The sequence below is a fragment of the Sapajus apella genome, unplaced genomic scaffold (genome assembly GCF_009761245.1).
Source record: "Sapajus apella isolate SASKATOON/1434 unplaced genomic scaffold, GSC_monkey_1.0 scaffold19, whole genome shotgun sequence".
NCBI lineage: Eukaryota > Metazoa > Chordata > Mammalia > Primates > Cebidae > Sapajus > Sapajus apella.
This window is the reverse complement of record NW_022436959.1, coordinates 9,057,586-9,075,150: the sequence shown is the minus strand read 5'-3', so window position 1 is coordinate 9,075,150 and position 17,565 is coordinate 9,057,586. Positions and strand designations below refer to the sequence as shown.

General features: G+C 38.5%; 1 long non-coding RNA gene across 1 annotated transcript; it reads left to right on the top strand.

The window, feature by feature from the left end:
* Positions 1–4,836: 4,836 nt before the first annotated feature.
* On the top strand, positions 4,837–16,594 carry LOC116557235. The gene is made up of 3 exons (XR_004271432.1): positions 4,837–5,091; positions 5,582–5,770; positions 16,447–16,594. It is a non-coding gene; the product is annotated as an uncharacterized LOC116557235 (long non-coding RNA).
* The last annotated feature ends 971 nt before the right edge of the window (positions 16,595–17,565 follow it).

The following is a 17,565-nucleotide window of genomic DNA, read 5'->3' as shown; positions in this document are numbered from 1 at the left end:
AGTAACAAACATTGTGATATTTTTGAATTTGGATTGATTTCATCCTTCAACACTGTTCTAAACTATCATATTTCTATATTATTACATTTTTTTCCCAGTGACATCATCTTTAATGACAAAAAAAGGATGTTTGAAATCTTATGTATGTCCTCAGATATTTAGCAACTTAAGACATTGGCACTGCATTCAATTCTACTGCACTGCAAGAAGTTAGAAAATACAAAATCAGTGTAACAAAGCTAACACGGGATTTCGGAAAGGTTTCAATTCAACATTCATCGCAAATGTTGACTAATCACCTTCTCTGTTCTAGTTGTGGTGCTAGGCACCAGAGATAATGCAGTGACCCAGGCACACACCATCCCTAACCTCATGAGCTTGCAATTGAAAACCACACTCCAGTGGAAATAAAGAAAGAAAGACGCAAATGCCCAAACTTCGATTTGCTCTTCTGGCCTTCCACTACCTTCTCAGCTGTGAAACAAACTCTCTGTGTCATTTCCTTTTTGAACAATGGAGGGCCTGATAATGGCCTAACTTACAAGCAAAAGCTCATAAAATTGATTTGCCACATTGAATCACAACCCAAATGCGCCTCATTTTTATGGCCTAAAACAAAGATGTGGCGTCAATAACAAACATACTTTAATGGATGTCAGTTGTATTCTTAGTCTCTCTTCAGGCAAATAATATTCCCCCTTGCCATTTTACACATAAAAATCCTCTGAAAAAATCAGCTGTGGGCATAACAGTACTGTTACCCGTGACCATGGATTCTAAGACATACATATATGCTCCTAGGGCAAGCTGGTTGTGGGTAAAACCATGAGGGTAACAGTCACTGATCACTGTTGCCTCCCTGGAGTGACAAGATACCCCCTTCCCTCACTACAGCCTCCACCTGCCAGGTGGAGCGTCTCAGACTTGTGCCACCCTTTCCTTATTAAAAGGTTTTCAGGAACTGATCAAGTATTAATGCCCAAAGAATAAAAAAAAGGGAATTTTAGCAAAAACCAAAAGGGTGAATTTAGCAGAAAACAAATCTTTAAATCAAAGGGATAGCCCTACAGATGTAATTTAAGGTATCAATTAGCATATAGAATATATTTTGGCAGGTGAAAAGCCCAAATATAAAATAACTCTAGAACAAAAGAAGAGAAAACTAGTTAAACATTATTGGGTGGATGACAGGCATCTGCATGCAGTAGGAAGAACCCAGGCTTTGAATGAAGGAACACACTTGAGTTCAAATTCTTCCTGAGCTTCAGTTTCTTCAACTACAAAATGGGGACAATGACATCTATAAGATTTTTTTCTATTTATAGGATTAAATATGATAATGTATGTAAAGTACATGGACCACATAAGCAGTCAACAAATAGACGACTGTTCCTATGCCATCATGAAGTCTGACCACAAAGGTGCTTACAAAGTCTGCATATGAGCACTTCCTGAATGCCTTTTCCTATCTGTAAAATGAGGTACAACAGGATTTTCAGCTGAGTCTGCACCCCAAAAATTTGGAACACCTATGGGAAAACATGGAAGAGAAGTGGGAAAAGCAGACTTCGTTTTGTTTTGTTTATGTTTTTGAGACAGGATCTTCCTCTGTCACCCAGGCTGGAGTGCAGTGGTGTCATCTTGGCTCACTGCAACCTCCGTCTCCCAGGCTCAAGCGATTCTCATGCTTCAGCCTCCCGAGTGTCTGGGACTACAAGAATGCACCACCACCCCAGCTAATTTTTGTATTTTTCTGTAGGGATGGGGTTTCACCATGTTGGCCAGGCTGGTCTCGAAATTAGGAGCTCAAGCGATCCACCTGCCTTGGCCACCCCAAGTGCTGGGATTACAGGCATGAGCCAGTGGGCCCAGCAAAAGCAGGCTTTTTTTTTTTTTTTTTAAACCTTAGTTTATTTTTCTAGAGCAAAACAGTGGGGTCTTTAGTTTGCATTAGAATCGTTCAAGAAACTCCTCCCCACTTTTAAATGTTCATTTATTTATCACAATAAACAGGAAACATGTAAACCACATAGCTTTTTCCTCAGGAAATTTGTTTTAAAATGTGCATTGTGGGACCCATCCCTATGAAATTCTGACTCAGAAAATCTTTGGAATCTGCACTTTTAAGAGTTCCATACGTCATTCTGAGGCAGGGCAGCTGTGGGCAAACTGAGAAACAGGGCTGGAGAGCGTGTGCCTCGATTTCCACTTTGAGAACACATTATCTGGGAGTCTCTTTAATGTGCTATTTGATAATGTAAATGAAAAGCAAAACTCCTTTCCAAAGAGGAAAGATTTAAGACAATGAACAACTAACTTGATCAGCAAAGAAATGTAAAGGCCGATTTCATTGTGAAGTGAAATCTTGGCAATGTGTTTCTTTAAGGAAATGCTTTTTTGTTCTTAATATAGATTTGGGCTACTATGAATCTGGACATTGTTTTGGTTTCCAAAGGACCAAACAATTATGCCAGGATAGCTGGGGCAGAGGTGGACATGAGCAAAGGGTGGAGGAGCCTAGCTTCTCTTTGCTGATGTGAAGGCAACACAGAGGGGGGCCTGGTAGTTCAGAGCCCAACCCCTCAGTTCTGTGGGTGATTCCCTCTTGGTGTTTTTTTATACCGGATGTTCCAAAATGTGAAAAAGATGCTACTGTCAGCTTGGATTCGGATGCCTTGTCCTTTCGACAATAGGAGGCAGGGTCTTCCTGAATGTCAGAACTTTTTATCCTGGAAGGTAGAAGTTGGTGAATTGCAAAGTTTTGCTTCAAGCATTGTTTGGGGCCTGGGCACTGGGAGAAGACAACTGGTGTAGGGGCTCTTGCTGGGGAAGGCGCTGGCCACTGCAAGGTGGTGGGTACAGGCCAGGGATGAAGGAGAGAGTGCTAGCAGGCCATTTTCCTCTGGAAGCACTGCTCTTATAACTCTGCTGGCAGTCACATCCGCGGGGAAGGTCTTTGCTATTCTTTGTTATTTCTAATCCTTCAGTGAAGTCGGGCACTTGAACAGATTTTTCAGTCCCACAGATTGATGAGCACCTCCCATATTCTAGGATACCGAAGTAAGTGTGGCAGACAAGTGTCCTATCTTTACAGGCTTTCTAACTTTAGATCCCAAGGTCTGAGGGGAATTAAGGAATGAGCTGACATCCAAAATTGGACTGGGTTGTATGAGGTGAGCTACGCAAGGGGTTGATGCACCTTCTGTGCACCTGGTGGGATTTGCCTGGAGCTGCACAGATCTGACTCCTTAATCCATCTTGAGGCTACAACTGAGGGTCTGTTAACCTTCTTTCCTACAGAACATCTTTCTAAATTTGGATTAAAGATTTATAGAGCTTTACTAATGTCCTCAAAAAACAGGCCTATGCAGTTTGAACTCTATTATTGAAGCAATTCAGCTCTTTGCAACTAAAAACATTGGCTTCTACTCGAAGTATAAGTAAAAACTGCCTGATTGATTTGATGAAAATGAGAATTGTTTATAATTTAGCAATCACTTTTTTGGCATCCGAATAGCAGTCTGTTTGTTCTCTTTAAGCATGCTCAAATCACCCACCACCTTAATTTAAGACAAATTTCTTTCAATTACAGATAAAATATATGCTCCTATTGAAAATTTAGAAAATAAAAATGAAGAGAAGGAAAAAAATAATCAATAGTTTCACTTAGATATCCATTGTGATTTATTTTCTTTTGACGTTCAAACAATTGCCACTTTATGAAGGTTTGACCTGGGATTTTTTGACTTTACATTGGCACAATAGTGATATGTGTTTAGTAGAAATCATACTCCAAGGACCCACACAAACATTTCAGTATAGTATTTAATAAATTACAGGAGATAGTCAACACTTTATTATAAAATAGACTTTGTGTTAAATGATTTGCCCAACTGTAGGCTAACGTAAGTGTTCTGGACACGTTTAAGGGAGACGAGTTTAAACTATGATGTTCTGGAGGGTAGGTGTACTAAATGCATCTTCACTTTATGATATTTTCAACTTAACAATGGGTTTATTGGGGCATAACCCCATCATAAATCGAGAAGCATCTGTATTAATTTCTACGTGGTTGCAATTACACGGTATATGTGCAATTGCATATGCTGGGTTCTTAAAAAATCTGTTTTTAAAATACCTGCTAACTATATAAAGAAGAAAAAATATCACCTAGAAGTCTACCTCCCAGAGAAACTATCCCTTCCTTTAACATTTGGGTGCATTTTCTTAAAATTCCTTTTTCAAAAAGCATGACTGTGATTATGCTGGATTGAAGTTTAATTAATGTGCACAGATCCTGTAAGAAAGGGTGTGAAGAGGCTCAGTGACAGATCATATCTGTTATTGGTGGTTTAGTAGTCTTCCCCAATTAAACCTCAATGACTCAGGAGTCTCAGTATGACTTTTAAAGACACAGAAAACCATCATTCATGTTCCATGGCAGAAAAAAGGACAATTAGGTTGCACTATGTCATTCTGCTTTTGTGCAGGGAAAATACCTTTTTTTTTTTTTTTTTTTTGAGACGGAGTTTCACTCATGTTACCCAGGCTGGAGTGCAACGGCGCGATCTCCGCTCACTGCAACCTCCACCTCCTGGGTTCAGGCAATTCTCCTGTCTCAGCCTCCTGAGTAGCTGGGATTACAGGCACGCACCACCATGCCCAGCTAATTTTTGTATTTTTAGTAGAGACGGGGTTTCACCATGTTGACCAGGATGGTCTCGATCTCTTGACCTCGTGATCCACCCGCCTCGGCCTCCCAAAGTGCTGGGATTACAGGCTTGAGCCACCGCGCCCGGCCGGAAAATACCTTTTTAAAGTAATTCTCCTGGTTCAGTTTCTTAACAGAGTGACCCACGTAGCAAGGACTGGAAGAGAACACTATTCATTCCTGCTTTAAGTGGCCACTAAACATGCAGAAGGTTTCCTCTGAACCGAGAGTTGAAGGATATGGTGCAACAAGCCCGTTTCCTGGCACTGGAAAGTGAGGCCAGAGCTGCAGAAGAGGCAATGGTGAAGGAAGTGCTGTGGGGCCATGCTTGGCCCCCTCACGTGGGCCTTCAGCTGGCGCTCTTGATTCCAGGTCCCAGCGTGAGTACATGAGGATTCCTCTGATCTGTTAGCTACAACTTCCTCTTCCAGAGGTCTTACTTGTCCTATATGTCTTGGTCATCTGCATATATTTTCTAAAAATTTCCTGAAGATACTGGGATGATTCACTATCTGAGATGTCACAAACTTGAGAATGACTTACTGCGGTATTGTCTTCATATATGTGTGCATGTGCATACACACGTGTGCACATATATGTACACACACATACATATATACATATATGTGCATTCTGGCATCATGACTCTTTCCTTAAAGTCTTCATTGTCTTCTAAAACTTACTATTATAAAGGCTAAGACTGAGCAAAGCCTGATTTGTATCCTTTTGTAGAACCTTTTGTTCTTCATATTTGTATTTTAAATTTAATAATTTTTCTAGAATAGGTATAATGTGGATACTACTTTTGTAAACCCCTCAGCTATCCTTACTTTCTGTGTAATCCAGGTTTTTTTTTCCTTTCTCTTGCAGCCCTACTACCATGAAGGTAAGCCGTAAAGTCTGTTGCCAGGGATTGGGGAGGTTAGTATTAAAGAAGATTCTGGAGTACAGAAGCAGGAAGATATGCTGTGGAGATGCTGTTGGCAGAAACAGCTGGCCTTGACGGAGCAAACCAACAGGAGCAGAGGCCACCGAGCGGAGGCTGACGCCCATGCACAGGTTTGGGCAGCTCTTCCCCACACATACGCGTGGCTCACTTCCTCTCTTCCATCAGGGTTCTGCTCACATGTCACCTCCTCGAGGAGGCCTTCCTTGACTACCCTGTCCTCACTCCCACCCCCTACCCCTGCATTCCCTGTCCCCCATACTCTAACTGTGGTTTATCTTACCTGACATAGAACAGGTTTATCTCCCTGTTGTCTAGCAGGCTTTTAATCTAGTTCTGCTTTGCTGGACTGTATTAAATGAGACCCAGTTCCTGGGGTTTATCACTCTGAACGGATGGACCACATAAAAATGGGATTTTCATGTTCCCACTACAGCACTTTCTGGTGGAGACCACATCTCCCCATGTGCAATGTTCTACTCCCATCTCACTCTTACCTCCTGCCGAGCTGTTTTCTCAGAGCATGAGTCTGAACAGAACATCTATTGCTTTGTGCCCTGCTTGAGGACAAGCTTCACAAAAGCAGTCTATGTTGTTGCTGTTGTTGTTTATTGCTGTCTTCCTAGCTTCTAGAATAGCTTCTGGCATGGCACACAGTGTCATGAGTAAATTTGTGAGTATATATAATGGATAAGGTTGGGAGAAGAAAGTTAGTTTGGAAATGGGAGAGTTTAGTGGGAGACACAGGGCCCTGACTACCTCAAAAAGCAACAGTCCTATAAGAGGACAGAGTTTCTGTTTTTCTCCCTGGCCTAGGACTTGTACTGGTCTTTTAGCTTGAATTCATGGGGCAAGATGGTGGTGGTGGAAAGATAAAGGCATTTTTACCCAGGTAGACAGTTTCTTTTTCTGGAGACAAGAATTGAGAAGGTCTACCAGATTCTGGCAGCGAGGAGACTCTGTTTTCAGCACTGTGAATTTTTGCCATCATATGTATTTTAGTAGGGAGCTAAGCAATGCTGTTTTAGGGTTTCCATTCAGATTTTCCATTTCAAATTGGGCATCTATTTGCACCTTTAATTTGGGTAACAAGCATTTCACAGAGAATACAAAGTTGAACTATGAGCAGCTTAATTCATCCACTCAAAGGCAGACAAGAGGCTGCAGGTCCAAGTTATGCCTATACTATACAATAGAGAGTATTTTAAGTGTTTTGTCATTGCTTCCAAGTTCATGCAAATGCTTCTTACTAATTTATATTGGCCACATTCACTATTCTTGTTTGATATACATTAGTGAGTTTTCACTCTTTTAAAGAAAAGAAACCTAAATATGAATTGTGCATGGGCTTTATTCATTTACAAAATGCGAGAACTTAAGATTAAAAGAAAAACAACATCAAAACCCAGAGACATAAATAAAATGCACTTAGACGACTCTCTGGCAGTTTATTGATGCTGAGATAGTTTTTTCTTCCCTTGAAAATATATAAAAATTTCCTTTCATCTTCCCTGAAGCATATCCAAATAAGTTAGTGACTACATAATTCATATCCAGGTATTTTGTGATATTTGGATAATAGGTTTCAACCTCTTCTAAACTTATTTTATATTTTCAGACCAGACATTTGCAGTTTGTTGATTAATTCTTTTGGTTGCAGCCTCAGATATTTCCAGGTCTAAAGCCAGGTTTACATTTTGCTTTGAAGAGGCAGAAATTCCAAACAAATACAGATGGTCAGGCCATAAACTTAATTAAAATTTCTGCTTTACTGGATGTGACATTAAATATGGCTATAATGCCAAGAGAAATACATGAAAAATCCATCTGCATCCACATCCTGCTGCTTCCACGTAGAATGAAATAACAGAATGCTAAGAAGTATGTGTTTGTGTGTATGTGTGTGAGAGCACATATGTATTAAGCGAGTTCTCTCTTTTGGCTGGGTGGCCATACCCATCATATTTTGACTAATAAAAATTTTTTTTTTTTTAAATTATGTTTAATCAATTTTTTTTTTTTTTTTTTTGAGACTGAGTCTTGCTCTGTCACCCAGGCCTGAGTGCAGTGGCACAATCTTGGCTCACTACAACCTCCGCCTCCAGGTTCAAGCAATTCTTATGTCTCAGCCTCCCAAGTAGCTGGAATTGCAGGCATGCACCACTATAGCTAGGTTTTGTATTTTTAGTAGCGATGAGGTTTCATCATGTTGGCCAGGTAGGTCTCGAACTCCTGACCTCAGGTGATCAGCCTGCCTCGGCCTCCCAAAATGCTGGCATTTAGAGGCATGAGCCTTCATGCCTGGCCTAAAATATAGGTTTTAATTAAAATCTGGGGTTGGCCAGGTGCATACCTGTTAACTTTCCTATATAACGCTTGAGCACTAATTTGGAGAGCTTTTGAACTACTGTGTGGTTTTTCTGTCTCCTTTTTGTGTAAATCTAGGGCGTCATTTTTCTTTTCCAATTTGCCTGGAATATTTTCTTATTTAGAATTCTATGGAGATCATAACTCATCTCCAGGAGGATGAACAAGGTCACTCGTAGGAAGGTGGAGCATGGCTTTTCATGCTCTGTTGCCCAGGCTGGGCTATGTACTTTACATAAACTATTTCACTATCACCCCAGCAAACACTCTAGGATTTAGGTACCACTCTTATTCCTATTTTACAGACAAAGAAACTGAGGCATAGGGAGTTTCAGGAGCTTACTCCCAAGATCAAAACAGCTGCTGGTCAGTTGTGTCAACTTAAGTGACCTGGCTCCAAATCTTGCACTCTTACTCTGCTTTCTCTTGATGCTGTTATTAAAAGAGTGTTCTAGAAAGATAAATTTGAACAGATGTTTTAATTCATTTTAATTTCATATATAAGTTATTTTTTAAAGAAAACATAAAGTGTTCCACGTGCAAGATTATCACAAAAAGGTCAGTATAATAGAGTGGTTAAGCAGCCTCACTATAGAGCCAAGTTCCTAGGTTCAAATCCCAGCTCTACTATTTTCCTGCTGTGAGAGTTTGGGAAAGTTACTCAACTTCTCTGGGCCTCACTTCAAACCTGTGGATGATAAAAACAGCACCCACTTCATAGAGTTAGTCCCAGTTTTCCAGAAAGGGGAGGATTAAATTATTTAATATACATAAACTGCTTTCTGTACATAGTGAGTACTAGGGGTTTTTATGATTATAATCTTTAAAAATAATTTAGCTGGGCATAGTGGTACAGACCTGTAGTCCTGTAGTCCTAGTTATTCAGGAGGCTGAGGCAGGAGGATCTCTTAAGCCTAGGAGTTTAAGGTATACAGTGAGCTATGATCACACCACTGCACTCCAACCTGAGCAACAGAGCAAGACTTTGTCTCTAAAAAAGTAATAATAATAAAATAATAAATAAATCAATGAGGAAAAATTGACCAGATATGACTTTTAGTAACCCTTATTCATATTAAATTCTTGAATTTTCCATGTGCATCTCTGAATTTTTGCAACATTTCTGTTGTTGTGTAAGCAAAGGGACCCAGTTTTTTTTAAGGACTGGTCACATGTCAGCTGTTAAACATCACATTACCGGCATCATAAATGAGGTCACCATTTGGCAAATAATTTCTTGGCAGGAGTGGTTCTCACCAACAGGGAAAATGAAAAAAAAATAAAATCCCCATTGTGATTTTTTAAAGCATTTCAGACACATGGCTCAGCAATTTTTTCAATTGCAAAGTTCTTTTCCTTCCATTTTAGAACTCAGATGGCTGAACTGTGTGGACGAGTTGAAATGACTGGTCAATCCATTTTTTTTTTTTCTGTAACTGTCATTTATCCGCAGATGAGGCTGTTTACCACAGGAAAAGATAACCACATTACAAAAACACATGCATGGTCTTTGTCTTAAAAGGCCATAGTTTGTTATCTGATTGCTTTAAGTTAATGTGGGGAACTTGCTTGAATAGTTGCAATAGTTGTTCTTACCTCATTTCCTCCCTTTCAAGGGTAGACAGAGTGAGTTTTCTCACTGAAGAAATGTGGGGGTTGGACCAGATATCACCCAAGCTCCTTTTTGGCTGTGACATTCTGTGGCCTCAGGTTCTCTTCTTCTTGTGGAGTGTTTTTGTTTTTTAGGGCACTGGATCCAAACAGCCCTACATGCTAATTTCATTTTGGGCTGCTGTGAAGACAAAAGGCAAGGCCTGATGTTTCAGTAAGGCATTGTAACATATAAAGGGGCTCCACAGATGTATCTTTTATAAAATCCTTACAGAAACTTCGAAGGAATTTTGCAGATGAGGAGAATGAGACCCCAGGAGATTAAGTGACTTGTCCAAGGTCACACAGCTTGTAGGAAGCAAAGCCAAGTTTTTAAAACTCAAGTCCTTTTATCTGTTGGTGCAGTGTTATTTGCAGCATGCCACAGTCCCTCACAGTCCAAGAAATAAACATGATGAGATTAGATGAACTCTTTCAGTTTCTTCAGCCAATAGGCCAGCATTGACTCTGTTAGTTCTGATTGGGTCATGTGTATAACCATAAACCAATCATTGTGGCAAGGGCAGTCTAAGACTTCTGATTGGCCAGACATAGTTCCAACCTCCCTCTGAAATGTGAAGAGGTTCCCAGAAGCACAAAGGATATGAAAAAAAAAAAAAAATCAAGGGCTCTCATCAGACAAGACAGAATAAATGATGCATAGAAATATAAGAAAATTCCCATTGTACACAGAGAAAGAATTTCCCCTGAAATATGCTTCAAAAAAAATTGTTTTAAATTGTCTTATTTTCTGTTTTGTCTTAATTGAATTTAAGTTTTGCGAAAGCAGTTTTTTTTGACTGTTCTCAAATCAAATACTAACTTAAAGGTGGTTGACGAAGCACAATGATGAAAGCTTAATCATTTCAAGTACTGGGATTTAGGAAATTCATATTCATTTAGTGCATTTGGGTCCCAGCTCAAATGAAACAAGCTCATTCTTCTTTGGGACATGAAATAAGGATTTGAATAGCTCCCAATCAGACCAAGTCGACAAACATTTCTTGGACATCTTATGTGTAAGGTGCTCAGGATAAAAAGAGGTGGTCGGGCTGGCCATGTTTCCAGCTTTGTTAATTTGACAGTGCCATCTCGTTTTCTGTTTCTTGCCTTGTGATTCCCAGATTTTATACCTGTGAGACATTTTACTTTTGGGATGTGCATCATTCACATTTCCTTTGGCTTCTAGAAGCTGCTCAAAGGGTTTTTTTAGAAATTGCTTTTGGATTATATTCTGTTGAGCAAAACTTTCCCCCTGGTTGTTATGGCAACTTTCAAATTGCAAGAGTTAGATGTCAGCCCAGAGGTTTGACAAACAGATGACTTCCAGACAGAGGGGCTGATTTAGGACTTTTGGAAGGGGGCACAGGACTTTTACTGTACTCTGGACTAGTTTACATAATTTGGAAATTGTTTTGGTTCAAGTAAGCTAACCTCTGAACCGACCATAAAGTGTTTGGTTACATTCCAAGTCCTTACAAGGAGCTACTCAATTCATTCATTAATATTCTGTAAGTTTTAACCAGCAACTAACTAGTTAGCCTGCAGATGTGGGGGGCAGTGGATGATGTCTGCATCTTGCAGTTGTTAGCAAGCTGGGTGCGGTTGTGCTTTTGCATCACGTGTCTCCTAACCCATCTTCAAGTTTTACTGCCTTCCAAAAACACGAATCCATCCCATTACTAAACCTCTGACCAGAAACCTCACTCTTACATGCTGTCTGGGACGATCTGAGACTGTTCAGGAGAATGTGATTGCAAATCATAATTTTCTCAGTGAAAGGAAGGTGTTCCTGTTAAATTCAGGGTTGTGGCTTCCCCCTCCCCAACCTCCCAGAAAGATGCTTAGTCTACCTTTTCAATGAGAGTCTGTATATTTACTTTTTATTTTTATCGTTATTGTTGTCTGTGTTTTTATTAGGACAAAGAGTTATTTGTAGTTTCAGTTCTTAAAACTGAAGTCTATTCCTTTAAATTGTCACGTAAAGGAAATAAAAAAAAAAAAACTATTGAGAGGTAATTCACATACCACAAAATTCACCCATTTTGATTATATAATTCAATGATCCTTAGCAAATTTTATAACCATGATTACAATCCAAATTTAAAACATTTCTAACACCCCAAATAAAAACTCAGTGCCATTTTAATCACTTTCCAGTCCCACCTCAGCCCCAGGCAACCAATAAAGAAGGATGATTTATCCTTAGTCAACTTGGCTTCGCTACTAAATCCTCGAAGTCCCTTTTGGGATTCATGAATGACCATTATTCCAGGAAAAAAAAATAAAGAAAACAAAATCTTTATTATTTTTTTCCTAGTTACAAAAGTAAGACACGCTTATTGTGAAACAAATTCAAAATTTAAAGAAATATGCTTTTAAAATATGTGATTTGTAGCAGAAAAAAACACTGTTACATTTGGCATGAAATATTTTAGGTTTTTAAGTAATATTAGAAACAGTACATATTTATAGTGGAAAATTGAGAAAACACTTAGAAGCACAGATAATTTAAAAAACACTTAATTTCACTATCCAGAGATAATCCCTATGCACTAGTTAGCATTTTCAGTGTAACGAATGGCCTCGAAGATCTCAGTGGCATAAAACAATGAGCGATTATTTCTTGTTTACAGTTTCATGGGTAGGCTTGGGCAGCTCCGTTTCAGGCTACAGGCCAATTTTAGGTTTGCTTCATAGATGTCACTTTATTTCTTAAACTCAGTGATTACGTGGAACATGTCTACTCAGAGGATTAGTAGAAACGTGATATTTCTTCAGGACTGCAATCAGATCTGCCATACTTCATTGCCCAAAACAAGGCACAATGGTGGAGAAGTCCAACTTGAATGGGCAAGGAACTATACTCCTCCCATGGTGATACTTGGAGAAGGGAGCCAGTATTTGCTAAACAGTATATCAGTACCCTGTAAATATTTTGATGTCTATTCTTTTCATTTTCCCCCTATATAATATTTATATAAAAGCTTTTTTTCCTGTTATGAAAATGGTTTCTAGTAAGTACATGAAAAGATGCTCAGCATCACTAATATTAGGGAAGTACAAATCAAAACCACGATGAAATACCACTTCACACCCAATGGGATGACTATTTTCAAAAAAACAGAGAACAACCAGTGTTGGTGAGGATGTGGAGACTGGAACTGTTGTGTACTATTGGTGGGAATGAGAAAGGGTGCAGTTGCTGCAGAAAACAGTATGGCAGATCCTCACAAAATTAAAACTAGAATTTCCATATGATCCGGCATTTCCACTTCTGTGTGTACATCTAAAAGAATTGAAAGTGAGGACTTGAACAGATGTTTGTACACCCATAATAACATTATTCACAATAGCCAAAGGGTAGAAGCAACCCAGGTATTCACTGACAGACAAATGGATAAAGAAAATATAGTATATTCAAATAACAGAATATTTTTCAGCCTTAAAAAAGGAAATTCTGGCTGGACACGGTGGCTCATGCCTGTAAATCCCAGCACTTTGGGAGGTTGGGGTGGGTGGATCACCTGAGGTCGGGAGTTCAAGACCAGCCTGTCCAACATGGAGAAACTCTGTCTCTACTAAAAATACAAAATTAACAAGGGGTGGTGGCCCATGCCTGTAATCCCAGCTACTCAGGAGGCTGAGGCAGGAAAATTGCTTGAACCTGGGAGGTGGAGGTTGCAGTGAGCTGAGATCGCGCTATTGCACACCAGCCTGTGCAACAAGATCAAAAAAAAAAAGAAGAAGAAGGAAATTCTGACGCACGTTACAACAGGGATGCACCTTGAGGACATCATGCAAAATGAAATAAGCCGTTTACAAAGGACAAATACTGTAGGAGTTCCCTTATATATATAGTACGTAGAATAGTCAAATTCATAGAAACAGAAAGTAGAACTGTGGTTACTAGGGATTGAAGGGAGGGAGAAATGAAAGTTATTGCTTAGTGGATATGAAGTTTCAGTTTTACGAGATGAGAGAAGTTCTGGAGATGGGCAGTGGTAGAAGGGGCACAACGATGTGAATGTGCCTAGTGCCACTGAAGTGTACACTTAGAAGTGGTTAAAGTGGTAAATTTTATGTTAATTTTATCATGCTAAATTTTTTTTTTGCTACGTATGGTTTTAATGGCCTTGTTAACATTTCCAAGTCAATAAACATTATTTTGTAGCATTATTTTTAATGATTGCTTATATAGTTTCTCATAATGTAGATATAATTTACTTAATATCTTATTATGGGGATTTATTTTTTTCATTTTTTTCTATTGTAAATAATACATTTTTGTTCCCACCTCTGATTATATTCTTTAGATAAATTTCCAGAAATGGAATTTTGAGGTCAGTGGTTATGAACATTTAAAAATATTTAAAAATCTGGTTTCTTACTTCTTCAATTACTTTCCACTATGGCATGTTACTACCTTAAGAATCCCCTATGAAAAATGTTATTCCATAGATATTTTAAATTGGATTTAAAAGATTAGTAATGAAGTTGAACCTATTTTGAGGTGGCTTTTCTTTTTCTGTTTCCCTACCCATCTCCCCACCTGCATCTCTCTCTCTCTTTTTTTTTTTTCCTGTATGTCAATTGCCTGCCCATGACATTTGCCCATTTGTGTTCTGTTGGGACAGACACATACTAAGGGCAGGACAATGGCAGCAGTCTACCCTGGGTACAGGCCATATGAGGGTATATTGTATGTAGACAATTTAAAACCAGTAATGAAATCTGTTAAAGGTCAACCTACAGCAGCATTATAAACAATGTCAGCGATAAACTACACCACCCAGCCCTCTGTTTTCTTTTCTTAATGGTCTGTACATTATTTATATATTATAGTTATTAAACCTTTGTCTGACATTCATGATACTTGCCTTTTCATTTTGCGGATAGTTTTTAAATTGGTTTGAGTAAGTGATTCATTCACATATTTAAAATTCAAAAAGTATAAAAGGATCATTAGGGAAAAGTATCCCTCTAATCTCAGAGACCTAATTCTCCTCCTTTTGGACACCATTGTGATTAACTTCCTATGCATCCTGCCAAAAAAAAATTATGCATAAATATTTCTTCTCTTTTAAACAAATAGGATCACACTATAATAATTTCAGTGCCTTGCTTTTTCTTTCCACTTAGTAATAGAGCTCGTTCTATATCACTACCTTAAAAGCATCTATTTTCCCCCTGTGTAGTAGTACTCCATTGTATGCACGTGTCATAATTGATTTGATCATTTCTCTACTGATGGACATGAACCATTTTGCACATGTACCAGTGTATCTGTAAGTAAGTTCCCAGTGGTGGAATTTTTGCCTTAAAAGATTTGTGGGTTTGCACATTAGACATTGTTAAATTGTTTGTTCTACAGGTCTTATCAATGCACATTCCTAAGAGTTATGAAATACCGCCTGTTTACCACAACCTGTTCCCCGCCGTGATATGGATGTTTACTAGTCTCTCAGTTGAGAAACATATTTTCCTGAATTATTTGAAAGTAAGTTGCTAACAACATGACACGTTATTGCTAAAGAGTTCAGTGTGCACTTTCTAAAAAATAAAACCATTCTTCTATATAACCACAATGCCATTATTAAAGCTACAAATCTTAACAATAATTTCATAGTATCATCTACTAGCCAGTCCCTGATCAGATTTCCCTAACTGTACCAAGTCTTTTATAAATGTTTTACTTTTTGGGACCAGGAATATATCAAGCTTCATCTGGTATGTCTGACTGATATATGGCCTTAGTTTCTTAATCTAATTCCTTTAGCCTTTTCAGCCATGATATTAACTTTTCAAGGAGACCAGGCCAATTGTCCTGTAAAAAGCGTGCCATTCTCAATTCATTGGCTTGTTTCCTCCTGATGTCACTAACACTGTTTGGGCCCCAGGGAAATGCTTCTTCACATTGTATCCTTAGAAGCCAAAGTGATTGTTATCAGTGCCCTGAAAAGTTAGATTTGTGCCCACTGCCCATGATGGAGGGACACTGCTTTTGCATGCAATGAGGAGGTGAAGGGTAAAAGTACTTAGGGGACAAGACAAATTAACTCACCAAATCATTCTTCTCAACATGAATGCAAAAAACTCTTGCGTAAGGAAGGATTGCCTCCAGTACTACCAAGCATCCATTTTCTTGCTTTTCTTAACCTTGGAAGCTGAGATTCCAGAAATACTCATAATTTTGTGTGGTGTTTGTAACAGTTGCACATTTTAGTATCAAACAGTTCATATATATGTGTGAAGTGTAATATCTAATATTTATATGGGTAACTGGATGACTATTGAACACTTGAATTGTAAAGAAACCCCATATTCCTTGTAAGTATGTAATAAGCTTTCACTAAGTTTTCAAAAAAAGGAAATATACCTGCAGCTTTATTAAATACTTTTCATTTAACCCTATATAAAATTTTGATTTTTGTTAGTGGCAAATTGTATTTGCCTTTTAATAGATTATTTTTAATATTTAGAAGAAAATTAATATTTTTGGAAAGCATATATAAAAAGTAAATTTAAATTTTATATATTTATATTTATTTAACCTATATTTTTGACAAAATATTCAAATTTTAGCTATCTAAATACCATTATATTTTATTTTTAATCTTTTAGATTATTACTATCTACAGGGCACAATTCATGTGAAATTACTAATTATAACAACCTAGTTAGTGATTTTAGTAAAGTGAAGGTAGCATACAGTAATTTTCTCTCAATAAACATATAACTTATAAAACTACGCATGTCTATTTTATTACAGAGTCACAGCATAGCAATACAACTTTCACATGTGCACAATAATAAGGCCAAGCACAATGGCTCACACCTGTAATCCTAGCATTCTGGGAGGCCAAGGCAGGTGGACTGCCTGAGCTCAGGAGTTTGAGGCCACCCTGGGCAACATGGTGAAACCTCATCTCTACAAAAATACAGAAATTAATTGGGCATAGTGATGCATGCCTGTAGTCCCAGGAGGCTGAGACAGGAGGATCCCTTGAGCCCAGGATGTTGAGGCTGCAGTGAGCCATGATCATGCCACTCACTCCAGCTTGGGTGACAGGGCAAGAGGCTATCTCAAGAAATAAATAAATAAAAATAAAATTAATCATAAAATACAGTTGTCTTTGATATTTTTCCAAGTTTCCGTTATCTTAAAAACCTTGTTTGAAAACCATAGCTTTGGATGTATCTTACGTGCATTTAATACACATTATAAAGGTATATTTGTCAAGATATGAGAATAAAACATACTTTATGAAAGTTGGTAGTTCACAAGTTTTAAATGTCTAGACAATGGCATTGAGCCTATGTGTGTTCTTGAGCTCCAGACCCTGAAAGTGTGAGGTGAGCTGGGACACGCACACTCAGGATTCCCCACTGGGTCTGTCCTCAGGTTTCATTACTTGGTTAAGGCTGATGACCCCTGGATCTCTCCAGTGGTAATGTACAGTTTGTCTTTGTATTTGGTCAGTAACTGGTGGGTGAGACTTTGCGCTGTGTTTTAGCATCCGTTGGCTATCTTTGCTAAATCAGTTATTGCCTTGGGGACTGGAAAAAGGTAACTTTTTTTTCTAATGACAGTGTTGCTTCTACATGTACTAGATGACATCGTTCTGTAGTAAACAAAAAGCTAGCCTTGGCTTTGTACTTTCCCTGCCCTAGACTTGGAATCACCTGGATCCTCAAAGAGCCTCTCAATGCAATTTAATCTGAGAATTAATTGTCCCAGTTTGAGTGATGCTGAACATCATTTTATTTGTTTAAGAGCCATTTGATTTTCTTTTCTGGAGCTGTTTGTTGAACATCCTTTGCCCACTTTCCTTACCATTTAGTTTTTTAAAAGTTTGAAACATACTATCGTGGCAGCCACAAAAATGCA